Below are 21732 nucleotides of genomic sequence, written 5' to 3' on the forward strand. Positions count from 1 at the left end.
GAGTATAGATGTTGGTGAATGAGAAGCAAGTAATCCACACACTGTCTTACTTCAGTAGTACAGGCCAGGCAGGATGGAGCCTGGAAGAAAAATGGTGTGTAGAAAAGATAACGATTTCCCTGTTCATGAACTAGGGACACAACAATGCTGGCAATGGTGACTGGCATTAAGGACTGTCTTGCCCTGTAATGTTTGGTTTGATTTATCCAGTAATCCAGAATAGTACTGGGCAGGAGGGTGGAAAAAGAATGAGGTTCAGTATGTACTCCCCAACCTTACCTGCCTTTTCCTGTCCCTTTAGCAAGAATCATAGCTTATGTCAGCAGTTTTCTCTATTGAGTCCTGTCAAGTAATTCCTCTCATTATATATTAACTGAGAATGTTAATTTTTTTCCTTCATCCATATGGAAGAAGCACACTAGCCTGCATGATTCCAATCAAAATTACTGCCATTCATTTATCTAGTGTATTTGATTATAGTTTTTTTTTAATGTTGTCTTCTATATGACATCCAGGATAGATAAATCTGTAGACAGTAATTGAATTAAAGGTTCTTTGGGGATAATGGGGTAAATGGGGCCTTATAGCGATGAGTTGAAGAATGAAGAAAATGTTCCAGAACTAATTGTCATGGTATTGTATAACTCTTATGTTATTGAACTATTGAATTATATGATATGTGAATTATATGCCAATAAAACTGATAAAAAATTTTCTTAATGCTCTTAGCATGGGGCCCATGAAGTATTTCTTGTTGGTTTCTATAAACTTCCCTCTAACTTTAAAATTATGTGTTTAGTAAACTTTCCTTTTTAAAAGTATCCCCTCTGAAAGGCACTTGTTTCTTCCAGGACATTGAGTAAGAAATGCAGCAATATGGTGGCAAAGAGGCTTGGATATATTTAGATTCACTTGCTGCTTGAAGAAAACAGGACGGAGTGATACTTTAAGAGAGGAAGGTGAGGATGGGGAAGGTATCAACGACAAAGTCCAGGTTTCTGGCTTAAAGTGAAGGTAAATGAAGTACCCTTTGTCAGAGATGTCAGAGAAAATTTATAATGAGTAAGAACAAGTCAAGACTTCAGAGTGGGCCATACTAAGTGGAAATATCCATCAGACATCTTGAAATAGTCAAAATTTAGGCATGAAGACTATGATTGTGTACTGAACACATCATTGATATCTAAGAAATGAACAAGACAGGCAGGGAGTAGTTCTCATGGAGGTTTTGGGTTGTAGACAAAAAGGTTTGAGGATGTAGGCAGGAAACAAATAATAAATGTCAATGTTAAACTAATGCTACATCAAAATAACAGGAATGAAGAAGATAATACAATGAGAAGGATTTTTTAAGTTGATAATAATGATAGTTTAATTTCTCAATGGAGTAATACCAAGCAGGTGAAAAATAGGGGAAATAGTTTTTCATATATTTGAAACTGTACTTATTTCACATTTCTGTATAGAAAAGAATATTAGTTTGTTTGAAAAACTGAAAATTGGCCAGTATGACTGATGATTAGTGAATAAAGGCGGAAATGGCATAAAATTAAGTGATATAAAATCAGATTACTATGACATGCTAAAAACAATCCTTTTAGGTTCTATTAGATTTCAATTTCCTACCTAAAGAAAAAGAAGCATAATTAATGAAAACCTTAAAATGACATCATGCCATCTCTAATACTTGAGATTACCCTATGCACATTAGTTACATTAAGATATTCAAAATTGTCCAAAAGACTTTGTAGTTAGGCAACTTGGTGTATTTTGTAGCTAAGCATTAGTAGTAAGGACATTGAAATGACTATATGACTATATTTATATATTAAATCACACATAAATAAAATCATGTAATTCTAATATTTATATATGTCCTAAAATTTTTAGTGGGCTTATTTTGGACACTTTAAGAATTAGCATTAAATGTAATAATCTTAGTTTTTATCAGAGACTATTATTTTCATTAGGTTAGTGAAATATGTTCATAGCTTTACCACAGGTTGTCTACAGTCACTGACTGTGATAGGCAGGTTTATTGTGCCAACCTGGCCAATGAACACATGTGGGATTGATTGAAGGGTGGAAAGATAAATGGCTCAGCAAGCCTTGCCTTTCTTGTCTCTTGCTCTTTGATGATAAGTCCAGTGTGCAGCTGCCTTAGCTGGTTCTCTGTCTCAACTTGCAGGCTATACTACCTGTGGGATACCTAATCCATGGGCTGTGTCACTGTAGTTCGAGGTTCCTTCAAGACCTGCTTCGCCACACTACATGGCTTGAGCTAGGGACTGTAGGACCCTGCCATCTGGCTGACTGTTGGTGACCTGCCTTGCTGTTTGCTGCCTATGGCCAGATTGCCTCAATTGCTCTACAGAGGGCTCAGTTGTCTGCTTCCTTGACTTGCACCTGAGCAGCCCTCAAGACTTGAAGGACTGCCAGTGTATTAGCTCTCCCATGGAAGTGAGTTGCACTGAGCCATTTGCATTGCTCTATAGACTAATTACCTGTTTATTTTGTATGGTGTGTGTGTGTGTGTGTGTGTGTGTGTGTAAAATCATAAGTGTCCTGGTTTTGTTTCTCTAGAGAACCCTGTCTAACTACTGACTCTGGTACAGGTTAGAAATACACAGTGAGTGAGTTAAAACTCCAATCAAGGTTCACATATTTCTTCTTTGATTATAGGGGAAAAATCAAATGAAAGCTAATCTTATATGGAGTTGCTTGTTATATACCAGGCACCTCTGGATATTCCAACTCACTTAATCTTTATAACACTCCTGGAGGGTAGCCTCTATCATTATCACTATTTTAGGGATGAAGAAACTAAATTACAAGTGGTGAGGTGACTTGATGAAAGATTCTGAATAAACTAAGATACTTTGCTTTGGAATTCCCAATCTGAACTCCAACTGTTTTGCTATTTTTATTTTTTTTAACGGATCAGTTTGAAGCATATAAACTGTTTTTGTTGAATAAAGATGTCTAAAAGTAACTCTATTTATTTTTAAGGCAAGCTATAGAATTCAAGAAACTGGCCAGGATTGTTTTATGATTAAGAACATTTTATTGTATTCCAGCACTCTTAGAAGTGAAGTCAGTAATGATTTTAAAGTCATTGCTGGTTTGACCTAAAGTTTGTTATCATAGCCCAATATACTACTTTTACTATAGTTAATTTATCTATATTTAAAATACTGGGTCAATAAATAAAAGGAAATAAAAGTAAACCTAAGATAATTGGCTACTTTAATTCTGAAGAACAGAATTATCCAACAATCCAAAAGTTGTTTCTCAATTTGAAAATGGCCTTGTTTACTCCAAAACACGTTCAGTGTTTTCATTCTATTTTTGTCCAAATACAAGATCAGTTTTTTTTCCCGAGAAATATCTGAGGTTCTGTAGATTGCTATTACTGTACAAAGTCTGATTGTTCTATGTAACATCAAGTCACTTTGTCCAATTTGGTTGTTTCATTACATATAACTATTTTTCTGTCATTATTATAATTGATCTTAATGAGAAAATAATATTCACTGAGAAAACAAAACAAAACTTGACAGGCCATACATTTTAAGTATCTCACAGCTTAGCCACACATTTAAAGGTATATACTTCTAGGTATTAATAAAAGTTTATTATTTCTAAATGCTGATTTGTTTTTTAATATTTCCCATTTTATTTTTGCTAATATAAATATACTATTTAGTGAGAGACACGGTTTGGCACTTGCTAAAAATGCCTTTTTCATGAGATATTTTTTATGAGATGCTTTCATGTTCAGGATTTAATTCTAGGATAAAGTGTCAAATATCAGGTTGCCAGCTACATAAATACTAACCCCCCCATCCCCAACACAATTGCAAAGAGCAACTCAGGTGAGGACAAATAAATAAATAAAAGGTTTGGTTAATGTTGGACATTTGCTTGGTACCATGTCGTTCAGAACTCCTTCCATTAAACAACACAATTTGCATTGACATATAAATGATGTATAGTGCAGTATAATTATTTACGGGGTCTTTGAATAGAGAAGCCCCCCTTTTTCCAAGTGATTTAACTTAGAAAAGGAATTACTTCGCATGCCCTACAAATACTATTAAAAGGCATTTTATGAGGTTTTCCCCCTGAATATTTCTATACAGGGACAGACTATTGTGTGTTCTAAAACCTGTATTTACATGACACACTTTTATGGTCCAACGGGCAAACACTACTTAGTCCTAAAATAACATCACGTTAATGACTACAGTCAAGACAGCAAGAACACGCCACCATTATTAGCCATATCAGACTGCAGCAGATGGAGTATCTGTGGTAGACGGTTGACAGTGGTGAACATTGAACAACTGCTTTCGGTACATTTTTGTGTACTATTAGCCACAGCGATATTGCCTTCAAAATAAGTAGTGCATAAGCTGTTTCACTTGAATAAATATATTGTATTGTGTATATATATTTATTTCATCTGAATTTAGTGGAGAAAGAAAATAGCACAGAAAATTGAAGATGAGTTACTTAAAGTAGGATTTAGCCAATTTTCACTATGTAGAGACAGGGTTTCTCCATGTGAGCAGAGATGACAATTTTTGGCTGTATCATTCTTCGTTAGGTGGGTGAGGGGTGAGGGATATTATATGTATTAAAACTACCACCTAGATGGTACTGGTGTTCCATTCCCCCATGTTGTGACAAGCAAAACGCTCCGTCTGGACATTCCCAATATCCCCTGGTAGACACATTTGCTCTTGTTTGACAATCACGGATATAAAGTAATAAATAAACATTTTAAAGCAGTAAATTATGCAATGGACTTGGCTTTATCAATATGAGATTTTATTAGTAAGACATAGTGCTTTCCACCCAGCATACTTCATCAGCACTTGATTTCTTTCTCTCTCTGTTTTTAAACTTTGCAGCCCTGGGTGCAATATGCAATCATTTGCACTAATTTTGTCCAACATATTTCTTACATGTGTATTGGTAGCAAGAAAATAAAATAGGAACAGAAAAGTGGCTGAAGGGAATGTCGGACAGGGCAAAATATGACAAAATAATAATTTATAAATTTTCAAGGGTTCATGAGGGAGGAGGAGACGGAGAGGGAGGGGAAAAAAAAGAAAATAAAATAGGCCGCCCTAAAGAAAAATAGTAGAAGGATGTATCTTTGAAGTAAAAAGACTTCCTTGTTGAGGAGAGGAATCAAGTCTTCCAGCTCCCAATGAACTGCAGGTTGTGGACACCGGTGACCCTGCGCTCATTCCTGCCCAAGGTTAAGAAAAATATATTTTCTTAGGAATATTTTCTAAGGCACATTTCATAACAAAATCTACTGTATTCCAAAATCAATGAGTATTTCAGTTACTTTTCTTATCTCCTTGGTATATCTAAAATAGAGGCTGCTTCCAGGCAACCAGGTAGTTTGGAGGACAAAGGGATAGCCCTGAGAAAAATCAGGCTCTCTAATGTGTGAGTCTAGGTCCTTAGACACACAGATCCACCGAGACGCATGTATAAGAGGGAGTTTTATATAAAAGTTAAGTGCATATCAAGAAAACATCGCAACCAGTGCTGCCCAAAACCTGAAGTCCAACCTTAACCCATATGTCTGACACCAATCCACAATGTCCTCCTCCTCTCACAAAACACACACAATGATGCCGACGGCAGTAGGAAAGCCAAATCAGTGAATGTGTAAGCATCTCAGCGCTGGCAGGGGTCTGCACACAGCTGCTCTAGCACCCAGGGCTGCATCTGGGTAGGTCCATTCGGCTTCTCCTTGGGGATGTCTTGCAGGAAGTGAGCCTTGCCAGCTGAAGCATGGAACCAGCTAAGGCAGCTGTACCTTGGTCTGACCATCACAAAGCGAGAGACCCGAGAACTAGAAAGGTGAGGCTCACTGAGCCATTTATCCCTCCACCCTTCAATGAACTCCACATGTGTTTATCGGCCAGGTTGGTACAATGAACTGACTCACTATTCCTGTGAAGAATCACAATCTTGGAAACCCATAGGGGCAGCCATACCCTGTCCTAAGGGTCACAAAGAGTCAGAATTGATTTGATGGCAATAAGTTAGCTTATAATATGATTGAATTATAATAACAAACAGAAATGAAGTCTGATTCCAAGTTTCCTTTTGAGATGAGTGCCCATCAGTGGGTAGGCGGTGGTTTTCATTATCGTGCTAGAACTACCAGTGCTTTCACTAAGGCAACTCAGGAAATATGTATATATGAATGAACCATTTAAAAAATGCTAGGTCATAAAAATCTGCATATGTTTTGATCTGGTGAAAGAGATTATATGAGTAATACCTTACTTACCAAAAACATCATTTTAAACTATCATTAATCTGTAGCTTAGAACCAGAATTTTCTGATAAGGATTTCTGGCTGAGTTAATGCCAGGAACAATGGCATCTGACATTCAGTATTGATATTGAAATACTGATAAACCCTAAATGAACACAATAGCAAGTGCAATTGTCCCCACTATGCATAGGGTTTCTCCTGTATAATACAGATTGAGTAATTTCTTTCATAAATTCCCACTCTGTGACCACTCTGTGTGAATTGTTTGGTTAAGCGTTATCAAGTATATGGCATATTTATAAACAAAGAAATTGCTATATTTTAAAAAATGTATGTTTAGCCTTGGAAATTGTGATTTTAATTTTGTATTGGTTCTCAACATGCATGTCACCCCACCCCCTTTAACCCAAATAATTTAATGTACCAAAAATCTACCTGACATCCGAACTTCTTAAGACTTTAATGTTCCAAAGTAATTTGTAATATGTATTTAGGATTTCAAAAACCTGAGATACTAAAATTGGCAAAATGCAAGCAAAACCTTGATCAGTTAGAAAAAAGACTGAGATCTGTTTGGGTGAACAAACACTTCAATTCCCCAAATAAATGTATGAATGGTACTATTGAATAGGCTTAGCCAATTTCTAAGTACACATCAATTTTTAATGACTTTGTTCATAGATTTTAAAATATTCTCTTATGCACAGGGAACAAAAGAAGGCTCAGTCTGCAGTCAATTCTTATAATTTCATCAGCTGGTAGAAGAAGACTTGTCTCTTAGCGAATAAAGTGTTAATCTAGCATATTTCAAAGGACAACTTCAAATCCTGTTAAGGTTATATTTTTATTAAAATTTCCATTAATTTTCCCATCAATGTGATTATAGATTAATATTAATTAATTCTTAACTTTTTTTGGAAAGAAATAAATTGGGCCATATCTGATTCAAAGTTAAACAAGGCACACTATTCAAGCTTTCCTGGTAACCCTTTCATGGGGTTCAGAATTGGTTGGGGAGAAAGGGAATAAGATAGGTTTAACGGAATTTTATTCAATTTAGCAATTTAAATGGCTTTCCCTGATTTTTTTTAAATATCAAATTACCATATGGATGATGTTTCTCTCATCAAATTTGCCTCTTATTGTTTACCAAGAAAATGTAAAAGGTAATTCTTAATGTTGGATGTTGGACTTAATGCATATAAGTCGCTGATGCTAATCTGAATTCTGGAATGATGTGTCTCTGTAATGAATACTGATATATCAACCAACAGATTAATATTATTGAAAATGACAATGGAAATCATGGTATTGCTTTATTTTTTAAGAGTTTTAATTCATTATCATGACCAATGAATGGCACACCCCAGGAAGAGTTTATAATTTATGCTCCATGTGGGAGATTGAAGTGTGGCATGAGGTATCCTCCTTACTTTCAGGCATTTGAAAAAATTTAAAGGGGGAGAGGACTAGTGTATCAATGTATTTGCCAAACAAAAGCCTTTACAAACAAATGTGTGACAAAGAATTATTTCAAGCTTCTGGGAGAAAATGTTATTCAAAGTGAGGTTCAGGTTTAGGCAAACACTTCAACTGTTTTACTTTCTGAGATACTGCAGGACCACATAAAGTTTTTACTCCACCTCATTGAAGTAATCTGTCATAGAAGATATTCCAGGATGCAGAGAAATGTACAGGATTAAAGTTATGAGTCAAATTTAAAGGTAAGCCCTAATTACCAATATTCCTCTCTTACTTGCCGTTGTCTCTCTCTTCCCCTCTCTCTTTAAATTATAATATGTAAGGAGATTTTCATTGTGCTGAGAGAAAAGAACACTGTAGAAATATTTGAAAATATAATCTTGAATGTGATATAAAATTCCACAGACACCAAAATGCACTTGTAAAGTTATATTTGTAACTTAAGATGCTTTCCATTGTGACAGCTATCAGATGATTATTTTCACCAAAAAAACTAAGAGCCAAAGTTTATTAGAAATTTTTTTGAAAAAACAATGTCATGACATCCACACTACCACCCTATTAGAAAGGCATTGTTATAATTATTTCCCATTTTTAAACTATGAAGGGGTGCCACCCAAAACTTACCAAAGTTCCATTGGGCAGAGCTTTCGTAGCAAGCATTTTCCCACTAGGCAAGCATGGAGCAACTCTTTCTGAGTTAGTGCACCCAGTGGCATTGCCTGGGGAGGTTCTCTCTGGTCACAGTGAAGTTTTTTCATAAAAGCAGTTTCTCAGGATCCTCATTTTTTGTGATAGCCAACAGCGTGGGGCTGTGAAATATTGTCTCCTGCTTGGGAAAGATGCCACAGAAACTGTTGCGATGTTGAACACAGCTTACAAGGACAGCATTGTGGGGAAAACTCCAGTGTAGAAGTGGTTTTCTTGTTTCCAAAAAAGTGAAATATTCTTTGATGACGAACCTTGTTCTGGAAGTCCATCCACTTCCCAAACGGGACAAAAATGTCAACTCACAATGCATTTCAAGTTTATTCCATCAGGTCAGACTGTTAACCAAGCTTTCCATTTAGAGGTTCTGAAAAGATTGTGGGGAAAAAGCCTGATTTGTGGCAGAAGGGGACTGGTTTAGAATCACAACAAAGCACCTGCTCACACAGCCCTTTCAGTGTGCCAGTTTGGGGCAAAAAAACAGCATGCCTTTCTTGCCCTACCTCACTCAACTGACCTTGCTCTGTGTTTCTGCAGATGAAGAGGGACATAAAAGGACAGCTATTTGACAACTTAGCAGAGGTAAGGAAAAATAATGAGGGAGTTGCTGTCAGCCATCCAAACATATGAGTTTGAAAAATGTTTCCAAGAATGGAATTGCAGATTTGACAAATGTATTAAGTGTAATGGAGCATACTTTACAGGTGATAAGGTTGTCTTGTAAAAACATTTAAATGTATTGCTTTGAAAAATCTGTTTAAAAAAATTGGGTGGGGGGGATGTACCTCCTTGTATGTACATTGTGAGTTAACGAGGTTAATTAGCAAAGATCAAATATTTACCAAATAGAGCCCAGCAATATTAACTCAAATGTCTATTACGAAGTTTTCAGACAGTCATCTTGGGGAAGAGTATTAGTAGTAGTGTCCCGGGGAAGCACAAAAATAAAAATACATAACTTCTCCATATTTTAAGTTGAAAAATATGTGCCAGGTTACCTCTTAAATTAAGACATTGTTTCAGCTATCCCTGGATAGACAGTCCCCATGCAAAAGTGTAGGAAAAGCAGGGAACTTTTGCCTAAATTGTCCCCAAGCACATACAATCCCTATGGGACCTAGGTGATCCAGAGCGGGGGTCAGCACTTTTCCTTCAGATTGGGTTTCATTCTGCTAAGAGTGTGCTGGCTGAGTGCCCACCAGCAAGCAATTAAGACTTTGTGCTTGCCTGCATTTTAGTAGCTCTCCTCATGAAGCACGCAGCCACATGGGAGAGGAAGCTCTGCCAGCATGGGTCACGGTCTGGGAGCAGCTTCACGAGAGTTTCTATCCTCTAAGGACCCATAGTCTTCTGGGAAGTTGAGGAGAGGATGGATGATTGATTGACTGAGGCTGTGAGAGAAGATCCAGAAGGAAACCGTGAAGAAGCAGAGACTCTGGGGTGACATCAAAAATGGAGTGGGGAGAAGAAAGCAAAATGCTACCAAGAAATCTAAAGGGAAAATATATGAGTACACCACTTCATAGAATTAAAACGTTTGGGGGTTAAATAAATTGAGGTCCAAGCAAATTTGCAGATGAGAGTTTCCTACTAATGGCCTTGGCTTTTATCATTTGCTATCTACATATTTATACACTTACCTATTGAATAACCAACACAAATATGCCAGGTGTGGTGTTAGGGACTAAGGAAGTAAAAAGAAGTGAACCGTCTTCATATGATGCTGAATAAGGAAAAAGCAGAGTCATCATCTTCTCTGGTTCTCTATGTGCCATTTTCTCATCTCTGATATAAAAGGAATCCTTTGGCATGGAGCAACATCTTGGTAGCCTATAGTATCTCCTTCTCCTCATTCTGTGCCTAAAAGGACTCATGACTGACCTAGGCCTCAAATGTGGACGTACCTAAGAACTTTTGGCTTTTTTTGTTTTGTTTTTTTGTTTGATAAAAAGAAAATAGGTTCCCTGATAGAGAACACCTTTCCTTTCTAAAAATGTAACAGGCTCAGTAAGTGGTTTCATATCTTATTGATTTTTCAAGAGCTTATGGCCCTGATTTTACAGTAGATATTTCTGCTACCTGCTCCTTGATGTTTGATTTAATAGGTATAATCTGATCTATTCTATGACACATGCAATACTCTGAATAATTTAAAAACACTAATCATAGAAACAATATTTCTCATCCTCACAATGGGTGTTGTTAGATGAAAGCTAACAGGCTGTTAAAATATGCATTTATTTTTTAATTTAATTATATATATGTTTTTAAATCATTTTATTGGGGACTCATAAAATTCTTATCACAATCCATACATACACCCATTGTGTCAAGCATATATGTACATTTGTTGCCATCATGATTCTCAAAATATTTGCCTTCTACTTGAGCCCTTAATATCGGCTGCTCATTTTTACCCCTCTCTCCCCACTACCCCCTCCCTCATGAACCCTTCATAGTTCATAAAGTATTATTATTATGTCATATATTACATTATCTGATGTCTCCCCTGCTCTCTTCTCTGTTATCCATCTCCCAAGGAAGAGGCTATACGTAGATTCTTGTAGTCAGTTCCTCCTTTCTACCCCACATTCCCTCCACCCTCCAGGCATCAGCACTCTCATCGCTGGTCCTGAAGGAGTCATCTGTCCTGGATTCCATGTGTTTCCAGTTTCTATCTGTACCAATATACATCCTCTGGTCTAGCCAGATTTGTAAGGTAGAATTGGGATCATGATAGTGGAGGAGAAGGAAGCATTTAAGAACTAGAGGAAAATTATATGTTTCATGGTTGCCACCCTGCACCCTGACTGGCTCATTTCCTCCTCATAACCCTTCATTAAGGGGTGTTCAGTTGCCTACCGATGGGCTTTGAGTCTCCATTCTGCACTTACCCACATTTACAATGATATGATTTTTTGTTCTTTGATGCTTGATACCTGATCCCTTTGGCACCTCGTGGTCACACAGGCTGGTGTGCTTCTTCCATGTGGGCTTTGTTGCTTCTGAGCTACATAGCCCCTTGCTTATGTTCAAGCCTTTAAGACCCCAGACATATCCATTCAAAATTATTCTTCAAATTATTAATCTGGCCTATTTTCAGGGATGTAGTAACAGCAGTTTTCTAAATGTTTTTCCTTATACGTAGTTAGCCTATCACATCAGTGTTGCATTTGAGATTCTTGAACAGTTCGGCAGGAGCTCTGGAGGTGGAGTGGGTTGAGTTTGGCTGCGAACCATAAGGGCAGCATTTCAAATGCACTCGCTGTTCCAGAGTGAAATAAAAGCCGTTCTGCTACCCTAAAGATTTATAAACTTGGAAACCTACAGGAACTGTGCTAAACTGCCCTATAATGTCACCATGGCATGGAAAAGACGTTAGGGCAGACAGTTTGGTTTTGAGAGTTTGGTATAATAAACTACATGATTGTCAACTCACCATGACCAATACCAATCCATTCCGCTGACTCATGCCTAGAATGTTGATCATTATGTGTCCCTTTTAATTTTTTTGACAACTTTCCATTTTCTTAGGCTCATACTTTATGCATTCTTTGTTCTTCTTACTAAACTATATTTGCAGCAGTTTCTCCACACTTTGAGTCAGGCAATGTCTGTCAGCAAATGAAGGTCCCCAAGTCTTCACTCCATTTATACCAGTGAAGTCACTCTAATTTGTAGAGCGACTCTGTGGGATTTTGAGTGCCTGCCAGTCTGAATTGGTTATTCACTCAGCAGTGGACATCCTATTCCTATCCCAGTCCAGTTGACACCTATTCATCATGGGTAACTCTAGTGGGAAGTGAAAGTCAAGCGACATAATTCCCAGCAACCTACAAGGCACCATTGAAGACAAACTGACAAATGGTACTTGTGCTGCACATCTGATTGCTATGAGCCATAACCAACGCCATAGAATGTAACAACAACAAAAACATCTACAACATTTACTGAAGCATAACCGTAACAGTAATTTTACTAATATATAATATGTAAAATGTTAGCTGTAAACTAGGTTTAAGTACTAATAGCATTACTGCCTAGATCTCTGGGCTCTATGTGTATTCAGATTACATAAAAATTTACAACAGTATAAAAGTCATTGTCTGCACTAAACAATGCCCTAAACCATTTTGGACATACTCACAGTCTGAGTAGTAGAAATTACTGGATTTAAAAGGTTATTTTTCAGTGATCTGTAGCTTCATTTAAATAAAATCATGAAAATGCCTGCCGCATCAGCATGTGTGATAGGAATAGGTTGAGGAAGAGCAGAGATGACAAACCTTCTTGTTCAAAGTGTTGGCTAAAGTAGTAGCTTCTAATTCAGTATCCTAGGGAGATGCAGAACACAGATGGAATGGAAAGGATATCCCCTTGTTAACTTTCTCTCCTAGTAAATTTTGGAGCCCCCCTGGTAGTACAGATTCAAGATCAGCAGTTCAAAACCACCAGCCACTCCACCTCTGGAGAAAAAGAAGACTCTCTGCCCTTGTGAAGAGTTAAAGTCTCAGAAATCCACAGGGGAAGTTCTAGTCGGCCCCTACAGTCACTATGAGTCAGGATTGCCTCCGTGACAATGAGATGTTTGGTCTGTGCGTTACAATGGGCCCCAATATGTATGCTACTCTCTAACTTGTCTATTTTTCATACTGCAGAGGCTTGTGTTACTGTGATGCTGGAATCTATGTCACTAATATATCAAATACCAGCAGGACAACCCAATGTAACAGGTTTCAGTAGAACTTCCAGACTAAGAACACACTAAAAAGAAGTAATCGGCTTTCCACTTCAGAGCAAGTAGCCACTGAAAAACGTATGGATAATGGTGGAACTTTCATACATTGAAAATATCAGAAATAGAAGCAGAATACTGTCCAAGGTAGTGCCAGAAGCTGAGTACCTCAGGTTGGAAGGCGCTCCAAACATGACTGAGGAGGAGTTGCCTTCTCAAGGTAGATTCAGTCATAGTGAATGCAGAAACACCGTAAGGAGTAAGGCTTTCATTTGCTAATGGGGTATTACTCCAAATACAAAGAAGTAGCTGCAAACATCTATTAATAACTGCAACTTGGATTGTACAAAGTATGAATCTGGGAAAATTCACAGTTGTACAAAATGAAATGTAATGCATAAAGATTGATATCCTAGGCATTAGTGAGCTTAAGTTGGCTATAATTGACCACTTTTAATAAAAACAAATAATAATTTACTATGCCAGCAATAACAGATAGTAAGAGGAATGGTGTTTGCATTCATTACCAGAAAGGACATTTTAAGATCAATCTGAATGTACACTGCTGCCTGTGATAGGATACTATCTATCTCTGTACAAGGAAACACAGTCAATGAAATTGTTATTCAAATGTGTGCATCAAACACTAAAGCTAGAATTGCAAAAACTGTAAAATTCTACCAATGTCATTAGATGGAATTGATCCAACATGCAATTAAGATGCATTGATAATCATTGGTAATTGAAAGCAACAATTGTAAACAAGGAGGAAAGAATGTTAGTTAAAAATGGCCTTGGTGGAAGAAATGAAGCTGGAGATCACACACAAGAATGTCTCAAGATTGTTGACTTCTTTATCACAAGTAACTTTTTTGAATACCACAAAAGGGAACTTCTCTAGATAAAAATGTACAAACTGAAATAGATTACATCTGTGGGGAAAGAACCTGGAGAAGCTCAATATTAGCAGCTAAATTCAGGCCAAGGGCTGACTGTGAAACAGACTATCAATTGTTCAGGTTGAAACTGAGGAAAATAGAAACAAGTCTATTTGAGCCAAAAACTACCTGGAGTCTATCTCAACTGAATTTTAAACAACCTCAAGAACAGACTTGATGATGCCATGGACCTGATGAGGCGTAGGATGGCATCAAGAACACCGTATGTGAGGAAAGCAAACGGTCATTACAAAGACAAGAAAGAAAGAAAAGATCACAGTGGATATCAGAAGAGGTTACGAAATTTGCTCTTAATCATAGAGTAGCTAAGACGCATGGGAGAAATTAGTCAAAGAGCTGAACATAAAATACCTTGACTTAGAAACCCCCCCAAAAGAAGAAGAAGTTCAGTGTATGTTAAATTGAAATCACTAAAGAAAAATTTCAAGCCTCTTGTTGCAGTATTGAAAGACTTTATAGGAACAATATTGAATGATGCAGGAAGCCTCAAAAGTTGAAAGAATACACAGAATCACTGTACCCGAGGAACTAGTGAACATTCAGCCATTTCAAGAGGGAACATATGATCAAGAACCAATGGTAGTGATGGAAGACACCCAAGCTACTGAAGGAATTAACCAGAAGCAAAGCTCCAGGAGTGCTGGAATGCCAATGGAAATGTTCAACAAGCGGTGGAGCATAGGAAGCACTCGCTCATCTACCCCAAGAAATTTGGATGACACTATGTGGCCAACTGACTTGAAGAGATCCTTATTTTAACCCATGCCAAAGAAAGGTGACCCAACAGAATGCACAGATTATAGAACAATATTATCCGTCATCACATGCAAGCAAGGTTTTGTTGACAATCAACCAACAATAGTCGCAGCAGTGCACTGACAGGGAGTTGCCAAAAATTCAGGCTGGATCCAGAAAAGGTTGGAGAACAAAGGATATCACTGATAATGTCAGACAGATCTTGGTAGAAAGCACAGAATACCAGAAAGATGTTCTCTTGTGTTTCATTGACTATGCAAAGTCATTTAACTGTGAGGACCACAACTAAATATGGATAAGCTTGAGAAGAAAGCAGTCCCGTGAAATCAGACAGATCATTTTAAAGTTCATTATGAATTATGTAGTTAGGTTAAAATGTAATCCCTTACCATGTGATCTCTCTTTTGACCCATTTTAAAGTTGTTTGAGTTTTTAATATTTTCTGCTTTCTAGTAATTGTTTTGTCATTGTTGAGTTTTTGTTTGTTTTTTGTTTTTGTTTTTGTGATTTTCTATATATAATATCAAGGTTCAATAAATCTATATAGACAGTAATAGAAATTAATAGTTATCTATGAACATGGCAGGAGAGGTTGGGGAGAAATAGAGAGCTAATAACAAACTCCATGAAAGAAGAAAATGTTCTGAAGTTCATTATGGTATTGACTGTATGACTCTTCATAATATGATTCAACTATTAAGTGGTATAATATGCAAGTTATATGTTGATAAAATATTAAATAAGAATGGAAATTTCAGAACACTTCATTGTGCTTGTGTGGGACCTGTACATGGATCAAGAAGCAGTTGTGCAGACAGAATAAGGAAATACTATATAGTTTCAAATCAAGAAATTTGTATGTTGGATTGTAAACTCACACCATACTTATTTAATTTATGCTTAGCAAATAATTTGAGCACTCAAATTATGTGAAGAAAACTGTGGTATTGGGATTGGAAGAAAGCTTATTACTAATCGGTGATAGGCAAATGACAAACCTTGCTTGCTGAAAGTGAGAAGGACTTGAAGCACTTGCTCATGAAGATTAAAGAGTGTAGCCTTCAGAGAGAACCACAACTCAATGTAAAGAAAACCCAAATTCTCACAACTGGAACAATGGGCGACATCATGATAAATGGAGAAAAGATTGAAGTTGCCCATGATTTCCTCTCGCTTGGATCTGCCAAAAGTGCTCTTGGAAACAGCCCTCAACATATCAAGAGGCATTGGGTAAATCTGCTGCACAAGACTCCTTTAAAGTGTTGAAGAGCAAGGATGTCACATTGAATACTAAGATTCAATTGACCAAAAGTCAAGGCATCTTCCATTGTCTCATAATATAATGCATATGAAAATCGGACATTGAATAAGAAGATTAATGAAGAATAGATGCATTTGATTTATGACGAAGGCAAGGAGTATTGAAAGTACCCTGGAGTGCAAGGTGAACAAAATCCCTCTCTTGGAAAGAGGATAGCCAGAATGCTACCTGGCAACAAGAAAGGCAGGACAGATTCATGTACTTTGATCATGTAACCAAGAGAGACTAGTTTCTGGAAAAGAACACCATGCTTGGAAAAGTGGAGCAGTAGCAAACCAGAGGAAACCCTCAAGATGAATGACACAGTGCCTGTGTGAATGGGTTCAAACATAGGAGCAATTGGAGTTTTGTTCCATAGTACACAGGGTCACTATGGGTTGGAATGCAATCAATGGCAGCTAACAACATCAATCTCTAAATAATACTCTATTGAGTTCTATCCCCCCTCAGAGTGTATTTGCAAGCTAGAAGCCTGTGTACACATAAGGAGCATATTCAGTGATGAAGGGTAACGTAATTGTGGTGGAGTGAATTTCATATCATGGCAGCCACTCATGTGCATCAGAGCAGAGCAGGGCTCCATGCGATTTTCAGTAGATCTCTTGTAGAAGTTAACTACTAGCCCTTTTATCCTAAGACACATCTGGGTGAATCTGAACGTTCAACTTTGGGGTTATCAGTTGAACATAGTAACTGTTTACACTACCTAGACATGGACCTCTTTGAATTTCTAAGAATTTGCACCAAATAATCTTGCGCACGTTAGTGAGACTTTCTGGGCCTCCTTTACAATGCAAATAAAATGAGGATTAGCTAAAACGTCCATCTTATACTCTGGCATAGGGTTGGCATTTTGCAACGAGACTGGGATGCAATATTCTTTTCTTGCTTTCTTGCGACCATGTTAGAAAATACTTTGGAATGTTGTTTTAACTCCATCTAGCCTATCAGAACTCCTCCCCCATTTACTTTATCGCACTAACTATGCTCGGTTCAGTGTGATACAAAATAATCAATAATAGGTTTCCCTAAGGAAGGAATTCACATTACTCCTATCATAAAACTGAGAAGACGATCTTATTAAAGTCTAAGTTACCAAATGTGTTGGTCACACCTTAATTCAAATTAATTATTCATCATTCTCTCATAGATTTTTTTTTTCTAAATCACTACATTTTAAATATGCTCAGAAGGAGATACACTTCTGAATAGCCAGGTGCATCTGAAGGTGGAAAATAGAAAGGAAAAAAGTTCTCTAAATATAGAACTGTGTGTGTGTGTGTTGTTTATCTTCCCCTGGAGACTACAAAGAAAACAACAGCAAGAGTGATGACAATGGCGACAAGAAAGACTGCGACGGCTGTGAATACCCCAGAGGTGGGAATTCCGTCTTATTTGGGGGATGCATTTTGCACCGTGGGATTGCTCAGTTGGCCCGGTTTTGATGCTGTTGATGATGTTCTGAGCCTTCAAGTCAAGGCGAACTCAGAGCAACTCAATGGCGCCGAGCAAAATCTTTCTGCAGTATCTACTCCACTGTCACTTTGTTAGAGCAACGGCCAAACCCCTTCTGTACGGAGCCGCTGGACAGCGCACTGCAGGTCGTTTCCAAGCCCTGGGCCAAAGGAAGAGAAGCCGTGACACAGTACGTGCACAGCTGTTACAGAATGCACAGGGTTTGAGAAACTTAAGTGCAATTTAAATAGCTTGAAATATTTCTTTCAGGTGGAACATCGATGCCTCTTTAATAAAGTATTTTAATATGTGGAGGGAAACTAAAGTCTGTCCTTGTGCATTTCTCAGGGAGTCTTGAAGCACCAAGTGCCGAGACACCGGCACTGCATTTTGGCACGGGAGGCTTTGTGGAAATATTTGCCATGTTTTGTGCTAATCTCGCCATGAGTCACTTTGGCGTGGCAAATGTGTGCTCGAGCAGACTTTACAATAGTTAAAAAGTGCATCAAACTGCTGCATTACCCTTTTGAAAATAACCCGCGCGTCATCATGAAGGAAATCAAGAGTGATCGACGAAACCTGTTAAGTGTGCACCTTCTTAGCAGCCAGGTGCCTCGGAGACACATCAGGATGTGACCTCAAGGGAATTGAAGGCGGATTGGCTTGCTTCCTCGGCTCATCCCTTTATGGATCCACGGGACCTAGAAGTCAATGGTGGTCAGAAAAGAACAAACACATTTATTAGAGCCTTCGCAAAGATGGTTTTGATATTTGCCAAGTTCTTTTTCAATAACGTGCTTGGCAACTATCAAATGACATGGCCTGCCCAGAGTTGACTCGAAGAAGCCCGTGGGATGTGTTAGAAAGCAAACCAAAGCGAGTCACGTACTGGAAAGCATAACTCCATCCAGGAAAAATGTATGATTCAGGGCGACATCGGCAAAGCAAACTTTGCCAGGGTTCAGGGTAAATATTTGTATCAGTGCGAAGAGAAAGCTTCTCGACACTGAAGTCAACCAGCTGGAATTTTCATTGTTTATAAACTTTTGTTGTTAGAGTTGAGTTCGGGCAGAAAAGGTACCAATGAAAGAGCCGCTTCCCAGCATGAAAGTTTGAATTGTGATAAGGCAGCTCACCACATAAGAAGGCAAAGATGGGAAGTTTCAATCACTTTTCCCCCTGCAGGATTCTCTGGCCAAGAAAACAAAACCTTTGGCAGTAAACTGCCCTTTGACAAAACCCATCAAGAGTAGCAAATTGACAAGATTTTATTTTATTCATCTGTGTTATGAGCTTGTGGCTGCTTTTTCCTTAGCAAGATGATCAGCAAGTAGGAAAGGAGTCTCTCTTTTTTTTCCCCCTTCGGAAGCATGCTGTTATATGAATCTGAGGTTTTAATGATTGACAATAAATTGTTATCTTGATATTAGATCCTCTTTTTAAAATAGTACCCATTAACTTTCTGGCACTTACCTGGTTTATTTAGCCTCATTGTAGATCACTGTATAATATTGAACTGAATAGTAAGTTTAAGAACTGGAGGAAATTTGATTTAACTCACCAAAATATTTATTTCTTCTTAAAAACAATCTGTCTTATAGTTTGTTGTTATTGAGAATATATAAAGCACAAGAGATATCAATTCAAGTTTGCACATATACAAGTCAGGTACAATAATTACATCCCAAGTTGTGCAACCATTCTCCCCCTTCTATTCTGACTCATTCCATTCCAAAGAGAAATGTTTTTCTGTCCCAATAAATTACTAGCTAAACGTTTCAGTTTCTGTTGTCATTTTAATCAGATAGATAGATGATAGATATTTAGATAGATAGATTTTATAAGAGCATATTGCTTAGGGAGAATCTTTTGTACTGCTTAATTAAGCGAAACTGTTGCTTGACTTTCAGATATTTGGAGGTTAAGTATTTCTTTTTAATTTAATAAATCTTTTTATTGGGGCTCATACAAGTCTTATCACAATCCATACATACATCAATTGAGTAAAGCACCCTTATACATTCGTTGCCCTCATTCTCAAAATTCGCCTTCCACTTGGGTTTCTGGAATCAGCTCATTTTCCTTTTTATCCCCTCCCGCCCCTCCTCACTCTCCCCTTCCTCCTGCACCCTTAATAGTTTATAAATAATTATTTTATCTGATCTTACACTGCCTGGTGTCTCCCCTCACCCACCTTCCCATTGCCCATCTCCCAGAGAGGAGGTTACACATAGATCCCCAAGATCAGTTCTCCCTTTCTACACCCCTTTCCCTCCTGGTGTCGCCACTCCCACCGCTGGTGTTGAGGGGTTCATCCGTCCTAGATTCCCTGTGTTTCCAGATCCCTACTTCACCACTGTGCATCCTCTGGTCTAACCAGGTCTATAAGGTAGAATTGGAATCATGATAATTGGGAGGGGAGGAAGCGTTCAAGAACTAGAGGAAGGTTTTGAGTTTCATTGTTGCTACACTGAACCCTGAAGTTTTAAAGATAATCTCAGGGCATCCGGTTTAGGAGTTCATCCAAACATCCTGGCTTCATGAAGTCTGAAGTCTATGAGAATTTTAAGTTCTGTTCTGCATTTTCACCCTTTTGATCAATATTCTTCTACATAATTTTTAATCAAAATTATGTCCCAATTCTTTTCAGCTTGGGAGAGCATGGACAAGCAGGTAAAGGAGGCATTTAGCCACATCTGGAGTTCCTCCTTCTCCTCTGGACCTTTCTTGCTCTGTTACTCTCGTGGGACAGAGAGAATTTGTTGTAGCTTGGATGGATGACATGTAGCTTGGATGAGCACTTACAAGCTTTCCGGACCTGAGGCACTCCACAAGAAAGTAGGAGATAGAACAAAATCACTAACACATTATTAGGCCAATTAAGGGGATGTCCCATGAAATCATGACCCCAAATCTCCAAACCAAACAGCCAAATTATTAGAGATGCTTCTCAGCAGCCTTAGAAATAGAAATATATATATATATATACCATTTTGCCATTTTTGGGAATATGCCTCTCACACGACATTTTTCCAATTCCCACCCTTAAATATTGTAAAATTTCCATCATCATGAATGAAACAGAAGTAAAAAAAAATCTTATCCCCTTTCCTTACACCCCTAGTAAATACTAAAAAACTTTCTTCTTTACATCTTTGATTTTCCCATTTTGTTTCTTTTAATATGTAGGTGAATGCATATGACAGTTTCCCTTCGTGTAATGTCTCCAGTCTACCTCCCTATTGCAACACAAATGCACACTCCATTCCTCTCCCTAGCTGTGCAGTATTTCATTGCATGTATATTCCACATTTTTGATCTATTCATCTACTGATGGAATTTTGATCATTTCTGCCTTTGACTCTTGTCAATGGTAATACAGAGGTATACAAGTAGCTATTTGATTTTCCACTGTCAAAACTTGGGGGTATATCCCTTAAAGTGGAATTTCCGGGTCATATACTACTGGTAATAGGTTTGTTTGTTTGTTTGCTTTTTTAGAAACCACCGTGCAGTTTACACAAAATGATACCATTTTCCATTATCTCTAGTACCAGATATATGTATCAATTTCCCCCATCTTTGCCAACATTTGATATTTTCTGGGAGTTTTGTTTCATTTGTGTGCTTGTATGTGTTAAATCTGGATCACCTGCTAGGAATGAAATGGTATCTCCTTAAGGTTTGACTTTTGTTTTTCTGGATGTTGGGTTTTTGTTTGCTTTTTCATCTTTCTAATTTAATGGCCTTGAGCATTTTGTCATGTGCTGGGTGACCATGTCAAGGCTGATGAAATACCCAATAAAGTGTTTTGCCAATTTTTTGATTTGAATATTTGTCTTTTATTGTCAAAGTTTTATATATTTTTGCTAGTAGATTCTTATTGGACAATTGAAGATATTCTCCAAGTGGCAGCTTTTATTTCTCTGTACTTTTAATAGTAAAGATTTCTGAGGAACATGCATTTGAACTTTTCATAAGGGTCTTTCAATCTATTTTATCTTTC

Source organism: Tenrec ecaudatus, chromosome 13, assembly GCF_050624435.1.
Source record: "Tenrec ecaudatus isolate mTenEca1 chromosome 13, mTenEca1.hap1, whole genome shotgun sequence".
Taxonomy (NCBI): Eukaryota; Metazoa; Chordata; class Mammalia; order Afrosoricida; family Tenrecidae; genus Tenrec; species Tenrec ecaudatus.